This window comes from Haemaphysalis longicornis, unplaced genomic scaffold (genome assembly GCF_048455015.1).
Source record: "Haemaphysalis longicornis isolate Haplotype H1 unplaced genomic scaffold, Haemaphysalis longicornis Haplotype H1 scaffold_5, whole genome shotgun sequence".
Classification (NCBI taxonomy): domain Eukaryota; kingdom Metazoa; phylum Arthropoda; class Arachnida; order Ixodida; family Ixodidae; genus Haemaphysalis; species Haemaphysalis longicornis.
The window spans coordinates 176551464-176574152 of NW_027526385.1; positions in this window are offsets into that span (position 1 = coordinate 176551464).

Below are 22689 nucleotides of genomic sequence, written 5' to 3' on the forward strand. Positions count from 1 at the left end.
CAATGTATCGGGCATGGAGGGCAACCATAGCGCAGCTCTAATTAAAGGCAAAAGAAAATTTTATGAGGGGGCTTTTTACAGCTTGGATGACAATACTAGCGGCACCATTGAACGCAAAACACAACCCGATGTATAAATTGCTAGGGTCTCTACGAATTGGAGCCTCAGTGTAATGTGGCTATTGTTTTGAGTAAGAGCGAGGTAATTAGATTGAACTTTTTTGCGCGAAAAGGTTTGTTGTTGCCCAGAAGAAATAAGTACACAAATCCATAGCTAACACTTCATAGTGTTACCCTGAAGCAAGAAGACAGATGAGTCCTACGTAATAGAAAATAAGAAGAGCATCAACAGAACCTTTAGCTATTTGAACGAGTGTAATACTACTCCCATTAAAAGTTGTGGAACTAATAGGGTTTTCTTTTATCCTATCTTCTCATTATCGCATATTTCAGGTCATCATAATATATATTGTGTCATGTCTCAGTGGGTTTACCTGTAAGCGGATATTTCTTTTTCCTCGGCGAAGGAGAGACGCGAAATTGTTTTCGTAACCATTCGAATACTTTTATGCGAACCGTAATAAAGCAAAAAGGCCTAAAATGGTTTCCGATAAATACGTTTGCCGCTGCGTTTATAATTGCCACTCCGCAGGCAATGCTTTCTTTTTGTATTTTATTGTAGGCTTAAAATACACCCTCTTTCCCATTGAATTTCTTTTATGGAGTTTTTTAGGTTGCTTTGTAAGATTTATTCTACGACTTTCACAACTGGCTTTTAAGTAAAAACACCGTCAACGTCCTACAAAAAGTCAAGTCGGCAGAGAAAAGAAAAGCTGATTAGAACACGGTGCAGGAAGATATATTATGCTAACAGCTCTACTTGTGGGAATACAGGGTTCAGTAATTTTTCTTAGTAGCTTTACTGACGAGCTAAACTATGTTGTCACGTGGCCAAGGACGACGCAGTTTTTATTCAAGGAACCGAACTTCGTTGCAAGGAACTTGTACTCGGAAAACCCTCAGAGATCATACAATTGGCGTAGAAGCAGCCAAAGAAGTGCCGTTGGCTGACTGGCGTCGGTGAATCGAATGCCGCGATGTTTGTCTAGCGAGAATGTATCCTTCGGCATTAATTTTTCGAGCACCATTGAATCAGATCTAGAACGTTAGCTATCAAAGATGAAAGTTTTAGAGGCAATGCACTGTTCCTATAAAATGAGATAACCTGCCAGGCATACAAAGAAAGAGACGGAAAAGCCGGCTTACTTTCAACTTAAACGAGACAGTTCGGCGTGGCCGGACGCTGGCAAAAAATACAAATAAACAACACAGAGGGTACATGTCGCGGCAACGTGATGACGATTGCAATATCGTCATCAGATGGGCCCATTACTAGTCGTTCTTCAAGATCGTGTTTTAGAACGCCGCTACTGAAAATGCACAATATCTAACTTGAACTTGCTGCCTCGTCCACCCCCCAGCAAAACCCCTCACCGGTAAGCAATTCTGGCACTATTTTGCTTCCATGGCGAAGCGGTAAATCGTGAGGGATTTTTAGAAACTTTCTCTAAATAGCATTAAAATTGCCCGGAATTCCTGTCGCAAATTATTCACAAGATGTACTGTTGGCCGAGTTGGAAATTCATTTTAAAAATAGCTACAGCGCGAAAATAAACAAGGACACAGAAAGACGACAAGACGAGCGCTGCTTTTCGTGTTTCCAAATTATTATTTCTCCGTTGAAATACAGGCATAAATAGTCCACTTTAGGGTGGTGAAAAGCTACTTACGATAATGCTTTTGATATTCCAATATCTACTTTTTACAAGGAGTAAATGCTTGATAACGAAAGTCTGAAACGTGCTTCGTTTTATCATCACTTTTTGCCTTTACAAGTGTGAATTAGATTCTATGTGTAGAGTTTGGTAATTGAAAACGCTTGTCAAATACATTTCTTGATTTTTATCAATTTATGTTAGGGAGGTTTAAGAAGATTATGTAACTACGGTGTGTTATCACTGCTATTTCAATAACCGGGACACCGCTGAAATTATTGAGTTAGTATTTGAGACCAGACGTTACTCATGCGAATTTCCTAAACAATTTATGCCTAAGCAATTTACTGTATTCATCGCCAGTGAAGGCAAAGACCTAAAGGAGTTTTAGAAGCTACTGCACGTCTTTCAGGCCAATAACGTTAGCAGATTGGCTTTGGCACTTAAGGCTCCAATGTAGGTACGTACAAGATGCGAATGCAAGGTGTTGAAGAAATAACACCTAGCTCAATTGAATGTGCAAGTCAAGTCAAGTCAACTCTCTTTTCTGAAACGTGATTACATTTCGTAGTGCAACACATCATCTGGCCCCATGAAAAATCTATTTGTAGAGGGCCGATGGAACAAATACCTCACAGAATAGCAACTCAACTATGACATATTTCAATGCCGAGAGCAAAAGAGAGAAATCTTCAGAACTGTAATATGTACACACATAATATAATCATCCATGCACACACATACATATCGAAATACTCAAACCTAAAATATGATAACGCATTTAGTGAACTTATATATATTAACACAAAAAAGAAACGCTGGCGCGTCCGCAAAAGCAGAGCATGTATACGTGACAGATCGATTATAGATTCATTTTTTTCCTTCCCCCCTAACATGGCTGAAATCTGCTTCAAAGTATGAGAATGATGAAACCATTTTTGTGACAATCTTCGATACGCAGTACGTGTTGAGGACGATAGCGAATAAAATGAACTGGGTGGCACGAGCTCGAGTTCACGGGCATAGCTCGCTGCTCGCGCTTTTGGCGAGAAGAATCAGGAACACTTTTATTGACCAGATTTCAAATGCCCTATTTTTACTTCTAAAATATGACATTGGTGTTTGAATAGCCATGGTTGAACCATTGCTATGCTGGTTATAAACCAAGCAGCAGTGACCAGAAGTCCCAAGTCGGAAAAGTATCCAGTTACACTTGTAAACTTTAGTAGGGCACTTTACCGGTGTAACCGCCACTCATGAGGTGTTTCTTAAATAAGAGTATTTAACCCTAGCTCGGTAAACCTTTGACAAGAATGAATTGAAACAGGCCGACCGGATACCTGGGGTTTCACGCAGAGAGACAGCCATATTTTAGCATTCTTTTAATGAATGGGTGATATAATGTACGCCCATTTCAAAAAAGTGCGAATTGTTAAAACGGCCACAAATGTTGCGTGATGTTCTGTGCTGATGGCATCATTGTTTATATCAAAGAATTTCGGATACAGGAGCTTTTCTATGTGTGCTCAAGAAGGAAAACCGCCTGTTTCTCTCTAGCGTTTGATCTTCCCCGCTTTCAGCGCATGAGAAAACTGTGTAACAAAAGTTCCTCTAGGGCCTTGATAACTGTCCTTGCGGCCGGCCGTATTTCTCATAAAAGATTGTCTTTCCATCATTGCATGTGTGATTAGTTGTACAGCCTACTTTAAAGGTTGGTTGTGTATAGCTCTATGCATGTGGTCCCACAGAGGTATAAACTAAATCCCCTTCGTTTGATTTACTTTATAGCACATTGCTTGCATTGCTTCTAGAAAATGACTGCTCAGAAATGAATTTGTGGATAACAGAAAGAGCGACTAAAGGGTGGTCTGCGTAGCACTACAGAGTTTCGTGTGGAGGTATGTTACAAAATATCGCAGGGCTTCCGTACCTTTCTTCAAAACGCGGTAATTTTTTTGAAAATCGTCTTCCAAGCAATGCATTTGCGTGCAGTAGAGAAAACGACTAAAAGATGCTGGGTGTAAGGCCCTCCCTTGAGATACCTGCGGTCATATAGATCAATTTTATAAAACGCTCTAGGTCCTTCATATATACGTGTCAGACTGCATATGCTGCCTCTCCAAAATTGTTTTCCCAATCATGCATGTGGGTATAGTATCGAAGCAAACTCCGAAGACGTATGGGCTGCGACAATGCTGCTTAGGCTTTTATTAAGAAATACCCCAATTGGATTTTTATTTTTTATCGTCTAGCCCTTGTTTTCTAACCATATCCATAGAGAAACGTTTTTGAACAGCAACCACAATACAGGTGTGGTGAAGCCAACAATCATCAATACTTTATGACCTCCTTTAAAAGTGGTTGCGCATGGAATGTTTTGATGCGTCGCAACATTCGTCAAAATTTGTGAAATTGACCCTGCCGTAGTCGACTTCTTTTTAAACCTATTTACGCGAATCTGTGTTAAAATTGGCCTGTTTCTTATTCCTAAACACTAACCCTTCGACTGAAGCGCATGGGACGTCAATATCCGGTTACCTTCAGGTTCCAAGAGCATACTTTCTGGCAACAGCGGTTTAGTTAAGCCATGCCAGAGCTATGAGATTGCAGCTATAAACATTTGCTTCCGTGCAGGCGCTCCTGCTATAGGCCACTCAAATGACCCGGACAGGCGGTCACATCCAATGCATTGAATGCAAGCCGACCAAATCTGGACTACAACGGAAATCCTGCCTGGCTACACTGGTCGTTCACTTGAACGCACCGCACTGAAAGGGAGTGTGCACCTAGTATAAGTGCCATGCTCTTGCCCATTCTTTGGCCTCGGTTCCGCTACAAAAATGGAGCAAAAAATATCTGCTTCAAAGCAGGTTTCTCATTGAATACTGAATGACATCCTCGCTGCCGAAACAATCACTTATGTAGGAAGGATTGTCGTCGTGACATTTAAAGCACATTACCAAAGTTATTGATATGAGGAAGAAGACGGATACAAAGAGAAAAACAAATGCAAAATTAAAATGGGAGCACCTTGTACGTTGTCCTTTTAGGTCCAACCTCGCCCCAGGTAGACGTTTTCTTCCTTGTATGGCTAACCGATTTCAGGCTGACAAAATTTATAGGAGTGGCGGCAAACAGGCTTATGAGTCCGAAATTCTTCATTAGTTAGAATGTAGTTAAAGATTGCAAGTGGTTATTTACCAGTCAGCCAGCGTCCCTTACGTCCACGTTGTGAAACTAAGTACTGAGCAAGAACTACAACAGTGCTCACCTCAATTCGCAAACCCGAACACACGCTCACTGAGACCATCCTGTAGTCACCCTCTCAATAACGTTATAAAAAGCAAAATTAGCCCAGAAGTCTTTCTACGTATTTGGGAAAGTGATGTCAGCAAATCTTGTGTGCGTAGTTTATGGTTATCCGGCGTGTGGCCTGAATTTATAAGAAATATTTTCCACTGTATTGAGTACATAGCATTGTGTTCCAGAAAGAGCGGTTCGTCTTACTGTTGCAAATAAAGTGAAAAATTTAATACAGCTTTCGTTCGGCCTACATGAAAAACTTGAAAAATATATTAACGTTTATCTTTGTCTAAAATACGTTTAGAATGCCGGGAACATCCCTTTTTTTAAATAAACTTTTGATTGTCATGTTTCCACAGTCCCGCGGCTAACCGGAATGTGATGAATGGCTACCCATGCGGAATGTCAACCTAAATTATCGCAATCAAACTCTTGATGCAGGCTACACTCAGACAAATTCGGCTGTGCGAATTGAATACCGCTCGCCTATAGGTCTTACTGCTCAGAAAATGTAAGCCTACAAAGTTTATAAACCCCCATTCTTCACCGTAATGACTGTAAGTAAGATTTGCGGAAACCATGTCTTGATTTACCATATGTCTTGATTTAATAAATATAGCAAATGCAGCAGTGTCTTACCAGCAGTCATACAGCAGGATATGCAGCAGAATAAGATAGCGGACAACACAGAGTTGGCTAATTGCTTCATTTACACTATTTGATTGAAAGAGCCTGGTAAGTGTTCAGAGTGAAGAAAACCGTTTCAGCTTTGGAACTGCGCCTAGCGAACTCGTGCATTCGCATTTTAAAGGAAGTTAGTGTGACTAAACCATCATTTTTTGAATGTTTAGTAAGTCATTGTCCTCACATAAGAGTAGAGGGAAGCACGTGGCCTTAAACAGCTCCGGCCGTTGCTTGAATAATTAGGCTTACACTCCTGCCTGCAATTCTATTAAAGCGGAAAAACAGCCAGCTGCATCCGGTTTCCCAACTAGGCACAGATACACGTCAAACAAACAAAAGTGAACGAATGGCTAGCGGGTGTTATTCGACGGCATTTCCTTGTGTAGAATGCATGGGAGAGCCACGCTATTCACGGTCACGAGTACGGCTACCCGTCACTCTGGGTGTTTTACATATGCACCTTGGAGCTCCATCTACATTGCCCCACAACAACAGCACTTGGGAAAGGTTCTGCTCGGTACCCAAAACAAAAGTTCTCTGATCAGTTTGTATCGTGTAGGAGAGCGCCTAGTTGCGCAAAAGATTTGTAACGATCTGTTCCATGTAAGCGGTGGGGTAGTGAGCTCGGATACATTTTGGACTTCTTTCGAGAGGCCTAGATTTGCTAAAAAATACTGTGGATGATTCCTCTGTCATAGGAATCAGTCCGACACGAAAGTGCCCCGCACGGGGCACTTTGAGTAAGCTTGGTGACTGTATTGGCGACACCGCGCACCCCGAGCTCACAAACATAAGCTGTATCCAACCGTGGGGATGTGTTTATAGATGGAGGGTTAGAAACCATGAACGGTGGCCGTCGGAGCCAAGGTCAAGGTCCGGCGAATGGGCTCCCTGTCTGTTTACCAGGCAGGGAGCTCCGAGACATCCTTCGGTATCAGGGTAACCCGAGCGAAGGAAGTACCCCCGTCCTCTGCATTTATACTATAGCATATGGTATTTTCACCCCCCCCCCCAAAAAAAAACGTGATCGGTCCCTGACAAGGGGCTGCACCGAAATTTCTTTTCCTTCTTTGCCTTGGATCTCTCTTCCAAAGCCTGGTAATTTCTCGCGCTGTTTGATAATGGAATCTCTTGATAAGACAAAGCCAATAACTTCGCAGTCGGTGTTTCTTATCTCCGAGATCTTGTCGGTAAGTCGTACAAGGCTAAGAAACTGAAAACGGGAGAACTCCTGATTGAGGTAGACAACAAAAAGCAGTCCGCTAACGTCCACGCACAAACGCGCATGGTCAATGCTGACTTCAAGATCACTCCCCATTGCAGTCTCCATAGATGCCAGAGCGTGATCTCTGATCGGGATCTTATAAGTGAAACTGAAGCAGATCTGCTCGAGGGCCTTCGTGATCAGGGCGTGACGGCAGTGAGGCGAATAACCGTACGCCAAAACGAACAGATAATACCAACAAAACACATAATCTTGTCGTTTTACAGCTCAACACTCCCTGAGTCGGTCAATGCAGGCCCCGGTCCGACCATACGTGCCGAACCCACGCCGCTGCTTCAAGTGTCAGCGGTTTGGGCACCGCAAAACCTCTTGCCGTGGTAAATGGACGTGCGCAAAGTATGCAGCACAAGATCATCTAACCGACCATTGCGAATCCGAGAACTTTCCCTGTGCAAACTGCGATTGACTGCACGGTGCCTCTTCCAGGAGCTGTGAAAAATTTAAACTAGATAAACCAATCATTGCCTTGAAAGTCAATAAGAACACCACCTTCCCAGAGGCGCGAAAGAAGTTCGCCTCTTTCCCTCTGGGCAGGTAGGGCGACGCGGCTCAACGGGGGGCGAAGCGGAGTCCGGTTTCGGCGGCGACCCAGTACCGAGAGTTGGACTTGCCTCCGGCGGCCCAACACGCCACTACACTACCTTCTCAGTCAGCAGTGGCTGTAGTGGCAACCACATCCGTTGGGGATGCTGCTGCATCCGCTGTTTCCTCTCCACCGTCCCGAAGCACACATGAGGGCGCGGATGAGATGGAGACGGAGGAAACCGCAGTAGTTCCCACCCCGGCCGCACGGCCTGTGCCATCCTGGGCGCTCATGACTGCCTCGGCGGTCGCGGCTCAAACGAAGGGCACTGGAAAGGGTGCCAAGACTAGGGGGTCCGGTCCGCCGGGTACCCCTTCCCATTCTGATGATGAGATGAATGGGAAACCTCTCCTGTCTGCTTCGCAGCGGAAGGAGCGGATTCCTCCATTTAAAACTCCAGAGAAGGTTAAAAAACACTTCCAAGAGTCTAAGCCCCGAAAAACCTTACATAAATAGTCACACTCCAATAGCTCTGAACCCTTAATAATGGGAAGAGAAAGGTTGTTCAATAGAACTGCAGAGAGGTTCGGAATAATCTTGATAACGTGTACGACATTCTGCATGCTAATTAGCCAAGTGCATGGTGTTTCCAAGAAAAACATTTGAATTCCAAACACAAATTTCTTGAATAGTTACCTGGTATTAAAAAAGGACAGGGATGTCTGAACACACTCCTCCGGTGGTGTGGCCATAATCACCCGGAAATCCTTAGCATGCCACCCTGTCACTTTGAACACTGTCCTTGAGGCTGTAGCCATCCGCACAATAATATTTAATAGGTTGATAATGGTGTGCTCCATTTACATTCCTCCTGATATTGCACTTTTTCGCTCTAACTTCGAGGCGCTGGTCGACCAGCTGCTCAAACCATACATCCTCATAGACGACCTCAATGCGCCCAACTCTTTTTGGGGCTCCTCCAGAACGAATGCCCGAGATCGCCTGTCAGAGTAATTCCTAACAACCTCGGGAGCATGCGTTTTCATCAAAAAGAGCCTACATACCATAACTTAGGACACAACACATACTCATATCTTGACTTGGCTATTGGTTCTACCATTCTCTTTCCATATCTTGAGTGGGGTGTGGGCACGGGCCCATGTGGTAGTGGCCATAGGGTAGTGGCCACTTCCCCACCTCACTAACGCATATAGGCAAAAGACCATGCAGTACATCTTCCCAGAACAGGTTCAATGAAACAAGAGCTAACTGGTATACATTTACAGAGACATCGAAACTACACCACACATTCATTGGACACCTACACGTAGAAGAAGCTACTCATCTACTCACGGCGCACATCCTCGACGCTGCCGAAAAGTGCATTCCCGACGCCTCTGGTGCCCCACGCAACCAGAGGAGGCCGTGGTGGAATGAGGACTATACGCGAGCGCGAGAGCCCGAGAACAAGGTCCGGGGTGTCCTCCGTCGGTACCCCACGTCGGGTAACCTGCTTTTGTTTAAACGGGCCAAGGCGTTAGGAATGGAATGGATGGCTTTATTACAGGAGGAGGCCAATAGGCCCTGGTGTGGGACACGGGAAAAAGGGGAGGGGAAGATTGTTTATATAAAGTTAGAGTGCCCTCGTCACAACTTCACCTGTGCATATCTTGCTAAGTGAACGCTCACAGTGCAGTGCAGGCGTTAGGAAAACCTGTGCGCCATGAGGCCAAACGAGACAGTTGGCGTTCATTCGTAAACATCAATAAACTCCTACACAGACACACGAAAAGTACGGACACGAATACGCAAACTCAAAGGACAACAAACACACAGCCGGCCTCTGCTCAGCACAACAGGGGCACACTCGAAGACCAGGCTGACACACTCGCACAACACTTCGAACACGTGTCCAGTTTAGCACACTACACGAACACTTTCATAAAACGCAAACAATCGGCCAAAAAGAAGCCTATATTAGATAACAATAGGTCAACATCTTGTTATAACTCAGGTTTTCACTGCATGAGCTGAGGGCTGCTCTCAGCACGTGTGAACCCTCAGCTCCAGGCACAGACAACATCACATATACAATGACACAACACCTACACCACGACACACATGAAACACTTCTACATCTAAATAATAAAATATGGCTTTCGGGGCACATTCCACACTCTTGGAGGGAGGCCATAGTTGTGGCTTTCCTGAAGGAAGGGAGAGATCCTTCCTCTCCCGCTAGCTATCGATCCATTGCCCTAACAAGCAGCCTGTGCAAGCTTCTCGAGATGATAAATCGCAGACTCGTGCACTTGGTTGAGCACAACGGTCTTCTTGACAGCTGCCAGGCAGGCATCAAGGTGGGGCGTTCGACGAACGATCAACTAGTCGCACTTGACTCGTACATCAAGGATGCCTTCGTGCATAAGCAGTATTGTTTAACTGTGTTTTTCGACCTCGAGAAGGCCTACGACACCGCTTGGCGTTACGGGATCCTTAGTGACCTCAAGTCGTATGCTGTTTCGGGTAACACGTTAAACACCCTTGCTAGTTACTTCTCAGAGAGAACGTTTTTCGAGTGAGAGTTTGTTGTGCACTGTCAAAGGTTAACGTGGAAGAAAACGGCGTGCCGCAACGTGGAGTGTTGAGCAGCACGCTGCTTATAGTTAAGATGAACTTTCTTGGAAAGGCATTGCCACCTACAACCTCTCATTTAATGTATGTAGACGACGTACAGATATCCTTTAAATTATGTGATATGTCCATCTGCGAACGTCAAGTCCAGCTCGGCGTCGGGAAACTTGCCTTGTGGGCAGACAAAAATGGTTTTAAAATTAATCCTGGAAAGAGCTCTTGTGTTGTGTTCTCCAGGAAGCGGGGAGTCCACCCAGACCCAGACATCACTCTTAAGAACGTGCCGATTCCTTAAACAAGCAGCAGAAGTTTTGGGGTATTTTATTCGATGAAAAGCTTACATTCATTCCTCATAACAAACAGCTCAAATGCAAATGCTTAAATACAATGAACATTCTTAAGGTCCTTTCATACCAATCCTATGGGGCCGCAAACAACTCCTGCTGCGCCTCTAAACGGCCCTGGTAGGGTCTAGGCTTCACTACGCAGTGTCGTATATGGGTCAGCGACAAAAACAGCCCTTAAAATGCTCGACCAAGTGCTCCAGCTTGCCTTCACCTTACACGCGGCGCTTTCCGCACTATCCCTGTCGAGAGTCTGTATGTCGAGCCTGACAAATGGTGCCTAGGGCATCAGCGATAGTATGTTGACTTGCTGTATGCATCTAAGGTCGTATCTCTCACCAACCATCCTTTTAATCATATCATGAACGATACATCAAATTTACAACTCCTTTTAAACAGGCCATTTATATCCTTACCTTTCTCGCTCAGAGTTAGGGTGGAGGCTTCTGCACTCAAGGCCCCACTGTCAGACACGCACAAGACACCCATCTTTAATTTAATTCAACCATGGCATGTATGATCTATATCATGCGATCTGTCATTCACACTAGGAGAAAAAAATAGGGTACCCAGGAGTGCGATTTTGCACCACTTCCTTTTCGCGCAGGACGAGTACAGGTGCGCAGAATTCTTGAGCGACGCATCCAAAACTGCTTCTACTGTCTCTTGTGCAGCGCACGGACCAACTTTTAGAGTTATCAAAACAATGAATTTTTATAGCAGTATTTACAAGGCAGAAGGTGTGGATCTTTGATTAAGAGAGAGAAAAGGTAAAGGAAAGGCAGGAATGTTAACCAGGCTACGGCCTAGTATGCTGTTACACATGGGAAAGAGGATCAACGAGGAAAAAGAGGAAAACACAAAACGAAGGCGAAAGGCACGGTCATAGTGTAAAGTGGTGTGCCCTGCGGTTGGACATTGTAGACAAAAAAGGTCAGTGAGTTCATAGAGGATAGTCTTTTGTGCTACAGTCTCCCGTGCAAGTCCGTCGTTTTTAGTAACTCGTATCAGATATAAGGCGATTCTTATCAGCTTAATATCTGATACGATTCCTATTTGGACTCAAGACATTAAACTAGCTTTTTTTATTATTTAAGTTTTGTCACTGTAGATATGTGGTTGCTTTCTTTCAGAAGTCAACAGGCACCCTGCAGGCATGTCATGAAGCTCTGCAAGGTGCTGCCCTGCTCTGATGTTTAGAGTGATTTTAAGTGTCTTGGTTAAGTCGTGCTCGATAGCCAACCAAAGTGGGTTGGCTGTCGAGCATTTTGTTGTTGGGCGTCACCTAGAGGATGACTCCAAACAGCTAAAAAACATGAAGTGGTCTGAGCCACTCAATACCAAAGGGTTGAAAACCCTAACCATAAACAAAAGCGGCAGGTGCTATTTCATCAACCCTTGTCCTTCTCGAGCTGTTTACCAAGTCATCCTAAGTTCTCCTCAAGATGTTCTTTCTTTTTCCTTCCTGTGTGTTTGCAGGGCAGAGTCTAGGGAGCAGTATCTCAAAGATCTCGCCCGAGATGACACACAGCTCCTCATCAACCAGCTATTCAAGGTAGGATGGCCAGGAGCACGTCCAGGCTCCTAAGAAGCAGTCTTTCCTGCAGTGCTGTAAAATGTGTTCTGCATCTGGCAGGCGGAGGAAAACCTTGTTTCAGGATGTCACTCCACGTTCAAAGCTTTGAATGGAAGTGGTTATACCTTAACCAGTGTGGTTCGTGGTTAAGTGGCCCCAAATCACAAGTGATAGTTAACCCTTTGAGGGTCGAATTTTTTCGCCAAATGCGACCCCCCAGGGTGGAATTTTTTTTTTACTGATTTAAATTATTCGGATGAATCTACGTATTTTGAGAAAAAGGTATAGAAATTTTCTTAGGGGGACCATAAAGTGACAAAAATATAGTTTATGTTGTTACATATGTGTGGTTTCTTCATGAGTAACACAAGAAAAATTCCAAATAAAAACGAGAGAGTAACAAGCCGGCACCTTTTGAGTGCATCAAGATCAGATAGACATCAGTTTCGAGGGTGCAAAAAGCGGGAAGCGCCCGAAGGACGATACCAAAACCAGCCGCTGCGCGCGCGGCCGGATACGGGAGCCATAGACGGCGCACCGCTCATAAAATACAAAGAAGGGAGAGAAGAGCCTCATCAGTTTCGCAGGCGACCTTGGTCTGTGGCAGGCGCAAGAAGCGAGAGGCGCCCGGACGCCAGTTGGGCGATACCTAGCGCCCCCTCCCGTTAGCGGATGCGCAAACGAGAGCCGGCGCGCCGCTGAAGTAAATCATAAAATAATAAAAAGAAGAGCCATCGGCACAAGAAAAAAATATTGACATATTTCCGCAGTGTGGCAGCACTTGCCAAGCAAGAGAAGTTGGCGAAAAAGGTGCGCTTTTTAAGATACAACCAATGCCGTACATGTACGTCATTGACCATTTTGAAAGTGTTTGCTGATGCCGTACATGTACGGCCGTGACCCTCAAAGGGTTAATGAAATTTTCAGTTATAAAACAATAGCAGTTTTTGCAAAAACATTTTCGTCAACAGACAGTTACCATCTTTGTTTTTACGACGGAAAGAAAAAAGATAAAGTTGGAAGCATTGTTTTTACCTGATTGTCTTTTTTTAGAATGTGTATAAAAATACTGGGCTGCCCAATCAAGAGCTGCTAAGCTTGTATAACATGCATACTTACCAGGTTTCCCCGAATTTTCCGGGAGACTCCCGAATTTGCATGGTTTTGTACGATTGTACGAGCGAAACAAAAATCTCCCTGAAACGTATCCGTCTGCTCAAATCTTTTTCCCAGTGTGACCGCAATGCGCCGGAGGTATACCTGACAATCTAGCCCGTCACCAATTGGCATCGTTGTCATTGAAGTGCTTAAAAATCGCAGTCGGCCATGCGCAGACAGTGGACGTGTTAGTCCCATTGTTATTTTACCGGTTATAGAAACGCAGTGCCGCCGCCGCTTTCATTTACGCACGAGCACGGCCGTTCTGAAAATTTAGCAAGTCTCCAGTGCTGTAGCTTGTTGTTAGCTTAGACGAAAGAACAAAACAGTTCGGTTCCTGCTCTTTTGTATTGCGCTTGGCAGTACTATTTCCAGGACTGTCTGAAAAGGGCGGCGTCAGCCACGTTGAACATTTACGTGGTGCAGCGTGTTGGTAGTGTGGACGAAGAAACAGTTCATTCCCTAATATGTTGCAAGTAAATAAACAAATGTGTGTAAAGTTCGCCATTCTCTTGTCGCTACTACCCCCCCCCTCCCCCCGGTCAAATCTCCCTAATGCCATTCCGGCAAACCTAGCTGGTTTAATATGCAGATCTTGTGGTCTGTGTGCGAAAATAAGCTGCACCCTGCTGTAAATAGTATAACCACATTTTTTGCAGTAAAAGCACGCTGTTGGCTACACTGCGGTTTTTGCCATATACCAGTGGAGGTGTTGGGCATGGTTACCAGCAAAGGGGAACTTCAATAAAATTTTTAAACATTACAGTAAGCAAAGCTGGAATATGACGAGTTGATTGCTTGTTATAATTGCAGTGTCAATTCGAAAGAAAAGAACGTGGCACAAAACAACTATATTTACTTTCTTGTTCGCACTTTGGTTTCCTACTGTAGGTGTACAGTACCTAAAAGTCTGGAGGCCTTTTGAGGATAAATTTAATTTGCATTTGACCACCATCTTGCATTGTTTTGCCTCTCGTCATGTGTGTTTGTGAGCTCAAGTGCACTTGTACCTCTATTAATATTAATTGTAGAGCACAGGGTCATTTTGTGCACTCATGAGCTATTTAATGATGCTTACCACTTCTCGTTACCCAAGCATAAATTGGCATGGTATGCCCTGGCTTCCTAATTAAGTTTGCAAAGCCTGCAAGGACCCTGTACAATTTGAGTTGCAAAAAGGAGGATGCAATATATGGGAAGTTAAATCTCACTAAATTTAGGGATTTATTCATTAGGTCACTGTGAAAGCTTTGATAAGGCAACTGAAGGCCAGAAATATGGAAGGTGACATTGGGCCTGAGACTACTGTGCAACAGATCATTCAGTGCTAAAAAATTGGTAGGGAGCTGTGGGAATGTGTCATTTTCTTTCATTGGTGCGGATGTGCTTGCTGTATTCTTTTTGCGTGTGTGTTGTCACACCTAAATGTTATCGACAAATTGCAACGTACTCTCCGATTAATGGCCTCGTTTACACGCTTCTTTTATTCTTATTTTGCAGTTGCCCACAGAGCAGAAGGAGGATGTTGTCGTCGCAGTAGTAAGAATGGCTGCTAAGGCCACCACCATACGAGTGGCTACCTAGTAGTCTGAAGCATGTTTTACTCATTTTTGTTTGTCCAAAGAATATGCATAAAGCACTTCTTTCTTTTCTACATTTTTGTGCCTTAGAATGCAAGGATTGATGTGTAATTGTGTCACTCACATCAGTTGAATGGTTTGCTACCTGCATTGACTTTCCGGTGTGAGCTTGGGAAAGGGCGATGGCAAGGCAGAACGTTTGAAACCTCCTGACAAAAACAAAACAAAAAAAGCCTCGTGAATGGGCAGAAAAAATACACCTCTTTCTAATGCAGATCGTGAGCGCAGCTTTTGAGATATTTTTAATTGCGACGATATTACATTTTATTTTTCCAATAATATATGGCTTCAAGTCAGCCCAAAACTTAAGGCAACCACAATGGCAATCGAAGTGGGCTATCCAGTTACTGCTTCTGAAATGGCCTATTGAACTGATGTCTTCATTAGATCATTTGGCCAGTTACACCGATGCTCTAAAAACTCAGAGTGAAGGGCACACCTCTCACCTGGTAAAGGGGTATGGCGATGTACGCACATATTTTTAGTGTTCTTGAAAGAGTGAAAAAAAACTAGACGAACGAAACATCAAGAGAGCTTTGAGGTTGTCTAGTGAGCTTCCTATTTTGTCTGGAATATGAACTCACGCACACCTCTATGGATTGGCTACACCTCCTGGCATTACGAAGCGGGTTGTGGCACGTCGGAGAAGTCAGGCATGCTGTTAGGGCAACGTGTCACAGCGTGAGGTGCCATGCTTCGACGCCCCCTTTCAATAAACTGGCGTGGCTCACGCTTTCGGTTTGCCTGTGGCGTACCACGTTTGTTTATCTTCAAGTTCTAGCCTCCTCCTCATCTTCTCTCTCATCTTCCTCATCACTTTTGTCTTCCTCTTGTACAGTTGCCTGCAGGAACCACAAGGACACCCCAGGAGAAACCGGTGAGTTATGGCTTGCCCGCACTACTTGACTGTGTGGGGCTTGTGAAAGGTTGGAACCATCTTTTGATTGAGAACAAATTGGAAACACACGGCTGTTCATGTCAATCTGGGCATCTGGGCAACTTAGCCGCCCGATAGGAAAAGGGGATTGTTAGAGCCGATGAAGGGAAAATTGAAGTTTGCGGGGAAAGGGGGGAAGGGGGAAGGGCAGGGGAATAAGCTTAGTGATAGCTCGTTCCACTTGGCCTGGATTAGAAAATGGGTGGGTAACCAGACTATGGGACTCGTCTGTAGCGTTGTCCTGGCAGAGAGCCAAGGGGCGAGGGGCAATGTGACTTATACCCCTGCTACACTAGCATCCAAACGTCATTTGAACCAAATGTCATTTGACTCAAACACCAAGTTGTGCTGCTACACTAGGTTTTGAAATGCCATTCGGCTCAAATGACATTCGAGCCAAATGAGCACCAAGAGAGACATTTGGGGCTCTCGAATGCCATTTCTAGCACTCTCGCACACAGCGTCTTCGATCGGCAATAAAAAATATAATACTTCCGTATGTAAAACAAACAAAATATTTTTATTTGTGGAACTTTGTTCACGGTTCATTTACTTAAAATATGAAATGAACATATGTGATTTTCATACTCTCAAAACCAGTGGGTTAGTTGCAAAAAAATTAAAATAAGCAATACAGCCGCACATTAAAGTCAAAACTGGTGTCTCTTCTAATTTGATATCATTTTACCGCCTTACACTGTTCCTAAATTTGATTGTTGTATTATTGTACGAAAACGGAACGGGGCAACATCAGCGCCGCTACAGCACGACGAGCAATTGTGAAAGCTTTCAAATTACACCGATGTTGTAGTGTAGCACGGCGGATTCTGAGCGTCATTCGAAGCGCCCCATTTGAGTCAAATGGCATTTGGTTCAAATGACATTCGGACCCTAGTGTAGCCGGGGTATAACACCTTTACTGGCTACAGACTGCCCTTATTTGTGCAGCTGTTCCTTTAAGAATTTACAATGTCGAGGAAGCTGCGATGAGCAAGGTGATTGGTGACGTGACAAGCTGCGTCTTCTGCCCGTCCCATTTCCTCAGTTCTTACAGGTCCTTGCTGTGTTTCGTTGCAGTTTATTCACCTCTCCTCCAATTTTGACATGTTGTTCGTACGATTGGTTGATGACCTTGAAATGCTTGGTGTTCATTAGTGGATGGCCTGAGTGCCGACTGGTCAGCAGTCTTAATACCAGGGAAATGCCGCAGATTGAAAGGGATGAAAAAAAAACGATTTGCTACACCGGCGACTTTCATATCCAAAACTCTCGTGAACTGTCCTGTAATCTGGGGCGAAAAAAATTCTGGTCAACAAGTCGAGCGCATTGCAAGTGTTTGAAATGTGCAGCGTAGCTTCGCAGTTGTTAGGCCTGATTTCCCCTTTCCTGATATCCTCCTCTACCTCCTCTGCACGTTTCAATCCCGATTGAGAAGTTGCCCCGGTTGCACTCACGTACGCCAGGTGGTGCCTAAAATGTACTTCGTAGCCGGCGTCTGGTAACTTTCCGCGGTCGTAGGTATACGTAACCAAATCAATGTTATTGCGCCCTTATTTGGGTCAAGTTGTTTGACACAATTTATGGCGTTAGTTGAAGTTGTCACGTTCTGTGCCATTACTCAGCGGGGACGAGAGTATCGCCGCTTTCGTTCGATCGCGCTTGGAAGCCTCGATCGCGCTTGGGGAATCAGGATTGAGTTCGAGCGGGATTGGGCTGGATCGTGATTGAATCTGCCGTGTAGCAGCGCCCGATCCGGATTGAGCTCGACCTGAATCAACTCAATTGCGATTGAAAGGGCCCGTGTGACAGGGGCATTACGTAGAATGCGCCTTCTTTCAAATGAATTGAATCCCAAACTCTGAAATAAGCTGCGTGTGCAAGTTGGCAGGAGTGTAGGGGAACGTTTGATGGCTTGGTGGCCGGAGAAAAAAAAAGGGGGTGCCTTTTTTTTAGCAACTTAAGTGCACCTGCCTACAGTTTTCTGGGTGAGTTGACTCAGACACACTTAAGCGAAGAGTGGGTACTGGACGCTTTTACCTACTTTATGGCACAACACCATGACATCAGTAAAGTTTGGCATCTGATTTGTAGTGGCTGCAACAGTGTAGACAGTATGGTGGTGCTGTTGGTAACAACGGCCATTGGAATAGTGACAGCCTGAAAAGTAGACATTCCAGCAGCAAAGGCCAACAGTTTCATCTGCACTGCCTGAAAGCATAATGTGATGTCCATAGAGCAGAGTTTGCACTGTCTGCTGTTGCAGGAACGCTTCAAGGGACAATTTGTTGAAGACATGTCTTGTTCCCTGTAGAGCTAGGAAAATAAGTGTGTGGTTGAGTTAGAGATACAATTAAACTTCATTAAAATGAAGTCGACAGGATTCCTCGAATTGTTAATTATGGCAGTTACTTTATTAAAGCCGTAGTGGAAATACCACTCATTGTGTGTGCTGTACTTACCCAAAGCAAAACAGGGTGAAATAAGAGCATGCCACATGGTGGCCCCAGTGATATCACAGTGCTTCTGTTACATTGTTCTTGAGAATAAAACAAATGAAGGGGAAAGGCAAGCACTCTGTTCAAAACATTGGCTCTGCGCAGAAAAGAGGATGAGCTCAGGGTAAGACCGTGTTAAGGGTAGCACCTCTCGTCGTTTTCAAGCTTCTTCTTTTACGTTGCAAGCAACGGCATTGGTATGTCTTGCTACATAGTCTCTTAGACAGCCTAGTCGTTGAAATGTCAAAATCTCTTGCCGTCTTGGTTCTTTTATCAATTGGGGGTGGCCACCTGTTGCATGCGTCGATGGTGGTTGCCGTGCGATCGAGCCTGGGGAGGATGGCTGGCTTTGCGTTACTAGAGGAGGCACAGCGGGAGTATCGAACTAATTAATACAGTCTGCACGTTCCACTCAGCCTCAAATTCACATTGCGCATTGTCATAAAATTGGGTGTTTTAGTTTTAAAGCGGGAATGGCTTGCTGTAGTCCATGACGAACAAATTTCACCTTGTTAAGGCAAGCTGCTGAATATGTAGCTTCTTGTGGGGACTTTCAAGTGAAATTACAGTTTCATGGTTATATTCATAATTTTGTTACAGTTGGTCCTGCTATAACGAGGCATAACTGTATAGCAGTGCAAGGTTGCTTTGATTTCTGACTGTACAATTCAAGCGTTTTATCTTTCACTACACCTTTATGCAACCTCTGTGGCAGTCGCAGATGGCAGGTTGATTCTGCGTGTATTTTTTTTTCATGATTTTGCCACAGTGCATCACAAGCATGCAAAAGCTATATGTATAATGGGAACACTTGATATACACATATGAGGAAGTACAAAAAAAGGAGGGGAAGAAGTGCTGAAATGCGAGATGCCAAGGTCAGTTGGGCTTCAGAAGGAGGGAGGAACGTGCTGCTATATATCGGGGTGCCTGTGTCCTGTACGGTTGAAGGAAGTAATATACCTTCTTCTCCTGAATTTTTACCAATGCTAGAACCTTTGGAGCTCGGTGGGTTGTGCATTCACGAATGGTATACCACATAACCTACGACCAGAGGCCCCGTACCGTATTTTGACGCCTATAACCTGCCCCTAGATACAACCTGCACCCCACCTTCCTCCTGACGAATAAAAAATATATCCCCGTGTATTGCCCCCATATTGTATACATAAAAGGATGGGCCAAAAAAGCTTCTACTGAAGCAACATTACACATTTGTTTATGCAATGAACTTACCTAGCTGACTACGTAAATAGCAGATGACTTGCCACATACATTTTTTTTAGGTTGGCATATTGTTGAGCAGTGTGTGCAAAATAAGCACTGTCAATGGGATAACAGCGGCTTAGTCACTGTTACTGCTGTATGGGCATCGCGGCCCAACGCGCATGGTGGTGAAGCTGCCCCAAAGGAAATACCTCGCACATGGACTGTTCCCCTACTTCACCCCTAAAATTTTCACATTTTTGGTGTGGGCTATACACGCAAAAATGCGGTACTTTGCTCTGGACTGCCAGAGCCGTGCCCAATATGGCCATAGCTAAATTTCCGTGCACGACGGATCTCCTTAGTGGTTACTGCTACATTTTGTGCACAGACAGAGGTGGACATTCCGGGGTGCTGCTTTTGTGGGTCGCTCTGGCAGTCAGTGTTTGTCTCCTTGTTTCACTCCTCCTGGCTGTTTGAAGTGTTCAGGGTGTTTACACGATTTGCCCTCTCCTCTGCCCTGACAGTTTTAGTCCAACTTTGGGGACAGCCGCAAGGAGCGAAACCCACAGATGAAGGTCTTTGAGGAGATGCAGCGCAAGAAGCCGAAGCTGGACGTCAAGCTTGTGAGTGGGGCCGGGGACAGATGCAACGGGCATTTCTTCGTTCTTGGGTGTGCTGTCTGGTATCTGACTGAACTGGTAGATGCTCACTGAACCGCAATGTCTTGTGTGGCTGGCTTGAATGAAAATACGCCTCTTTGCATGTGCATGCACAGTTGATGAATTTCAGGCAAGATTCAGTTCAACTCTGTGGTTGTTTCATGCAAGGAATCCTAATACATTTTGGGGGCAGCACATTGCTTTGCCCATTTGAACTTTGCTAGTGGTGGGCCCATGCAGTGAATATGTCATATAGTGGCGATTTTGCCGTACCTAAACAAAACACCAATGCGGGGGGGATCCTAACAATCTTCAACAGATTGCTAATATTAGGGTTGAAGGCAAGTATGCATACACGTTACACACACTGTGCTGAGAACGGAACTATACCTTACTCGGTCAGTACACCCGCAGCAGCTAAGTTATCACAAGTATGATTACAGGTTGTGGTGTCAAATATGAAGCGTTGTACTCCGCATTAGGAGCTGGTGTTGACGGCATAAATTCAAATTTACTTTTGACTGCGTCTTTCTTTCTTTTGCTCTTTTAATTTAGAATGAAAAATAGCGACATTTCTCTGTTTAGTCCACATGTACTGTCAAAGGCGAACTACACTTAACATTTTGACCTTTTAGAAACCTTATCTCCATATACCGTATTTACTCGCATAATGAATCCACTTTTTTTTCAGAAAATTAGGCATGAATTTCGGGGGAGGGTTCATTAGGCAGGAAAAAAATTGTAAAAAGTGGAAATTTCATACAATGAAGTTGCTAACAGAAGCACTGTCAGAGCCTTACCACCTTCGTAAAAACGCGTAGCCAATTATGTAATGAAAGTTTCATTTTATTCGCAACTCGCTATCGTCCCCCTTCGCCATGGAGCTTCCCTCCTCACTGAAGTCGCTTGCGGCTGCACATTCGTTGTTGACCCACAGCGCACCGTCTTCCGTGCCGTCAAGGCACCCCAAAATTTCTGTTCCGGCACCGGCAAACTTCCATTCTTTTGGCCCACGAAACACACGGCGACCCCTGTTCACCGCTTGAAAACATCTCGTTTTTGTGCGTAGCCTACACGCGCTGTGTCAATACTGAAGTGCGACGCAGCTGCGCCATTTCCATGTGCAACGCATGCTCCACCACTGTAGTTTAAAACGGTGCACACTAGGAGCACAAAAAAGGTTGAAACACAGCTGAAGAACACAACCACGGGGCGTAATGGCGAAGTCGCATAACAGCAAGGGAAGAGGAGTGCAGAGTACGTTTAATGCTTGTTCGCATGTCAGCGCAACCAGCCTAAGCAGCAAAGAGCCGGGAAGGAGTGCAGAGTACGTGTTGTGCTTTGTTCGCACGCCGCAATGATTTTATGCCGCAAGATTTGTTTTGCATTTAAGAGGTGGTGCAGCGCAAATGTGCAGTTTTAAAATTGTGTAAGCCATGGCATCCGCACTCACACCTCCGGCTACCGCTGAGATTTATTTTGTTGGAATGCATTTTTAGCATTTCTGCGCGTACTATAGCGCAATATCAAGTTACTGCGATCGCCTACGGCACCAGCAACCGTGCTGAAATAAAAACATATTCCCGCTGCATTTTTTATTCAAAGTGACAAAAAAGTAAATTCTCAACAAGAAAAGTGGCGGGACGGTTCATTACTCAAGTAAATACAGTAGTCTGCCTGACTAGAGTGTAAAGGCACCAAGTGTGACAGCTGAAATACACGTATGCATGGCGCAAACGCCCATAAAAATCGGCAATTTTAGAGAGCGCCACCGTTACGGAAAGGCTGAAGTGACGTTGCAGCTGGCGAGTCAGTGGCCAGCCGGCCAGAGCAAACCTGCGTGCTACTGCTGCGCGCTCACAGCAGTGCTAGGAAAAGTGCACTGAGCAGAGCTCGGAACGGTTCCCCGATGGCTGGCCGGAGAACCAAGCACCTCGCCGGCCACAATGTCACTTCCGCTTCATGGCTGTTCGCACGATCTGATAGCGGGTGCAGCATCGTCTGAGATGGAGCTGTTTTAAATGTTTACAATTGATTAACAAGCTTACAGGGCTACCAGTCATGACAACAGTTTTTTTGGTGATGCGCACTATGCGTCTAATGTAAATTTCACCGAGGTGAGATTTCAGTGCAGTAGGCCTTAAAGCGTGTCTGTCTACCATTGGTGCTGGGTGATAGAGGGATACTAGTACCCCTGTCTCACGGCAAGTCTCGTGACATTTGTGGTGAATGGCTTCAGCTGTGAAGGCCATCTGTTGGGCCACGAGAGTATTGAACGACATTTGCACGAATGGCATTGTGTGATCGAACGAGTTCGAAAAACACATTTGCATTAGCTTCCGAACTGAATGGGTAGCCTTGACAGCACTAAATAATGAAGTTTAATAACGAACTGTAGAGCACTATGTCTAGAACTTAGCGGTGAATCAATATATATATTTTTTTCATGTTTTTTATTAATGGAAAAA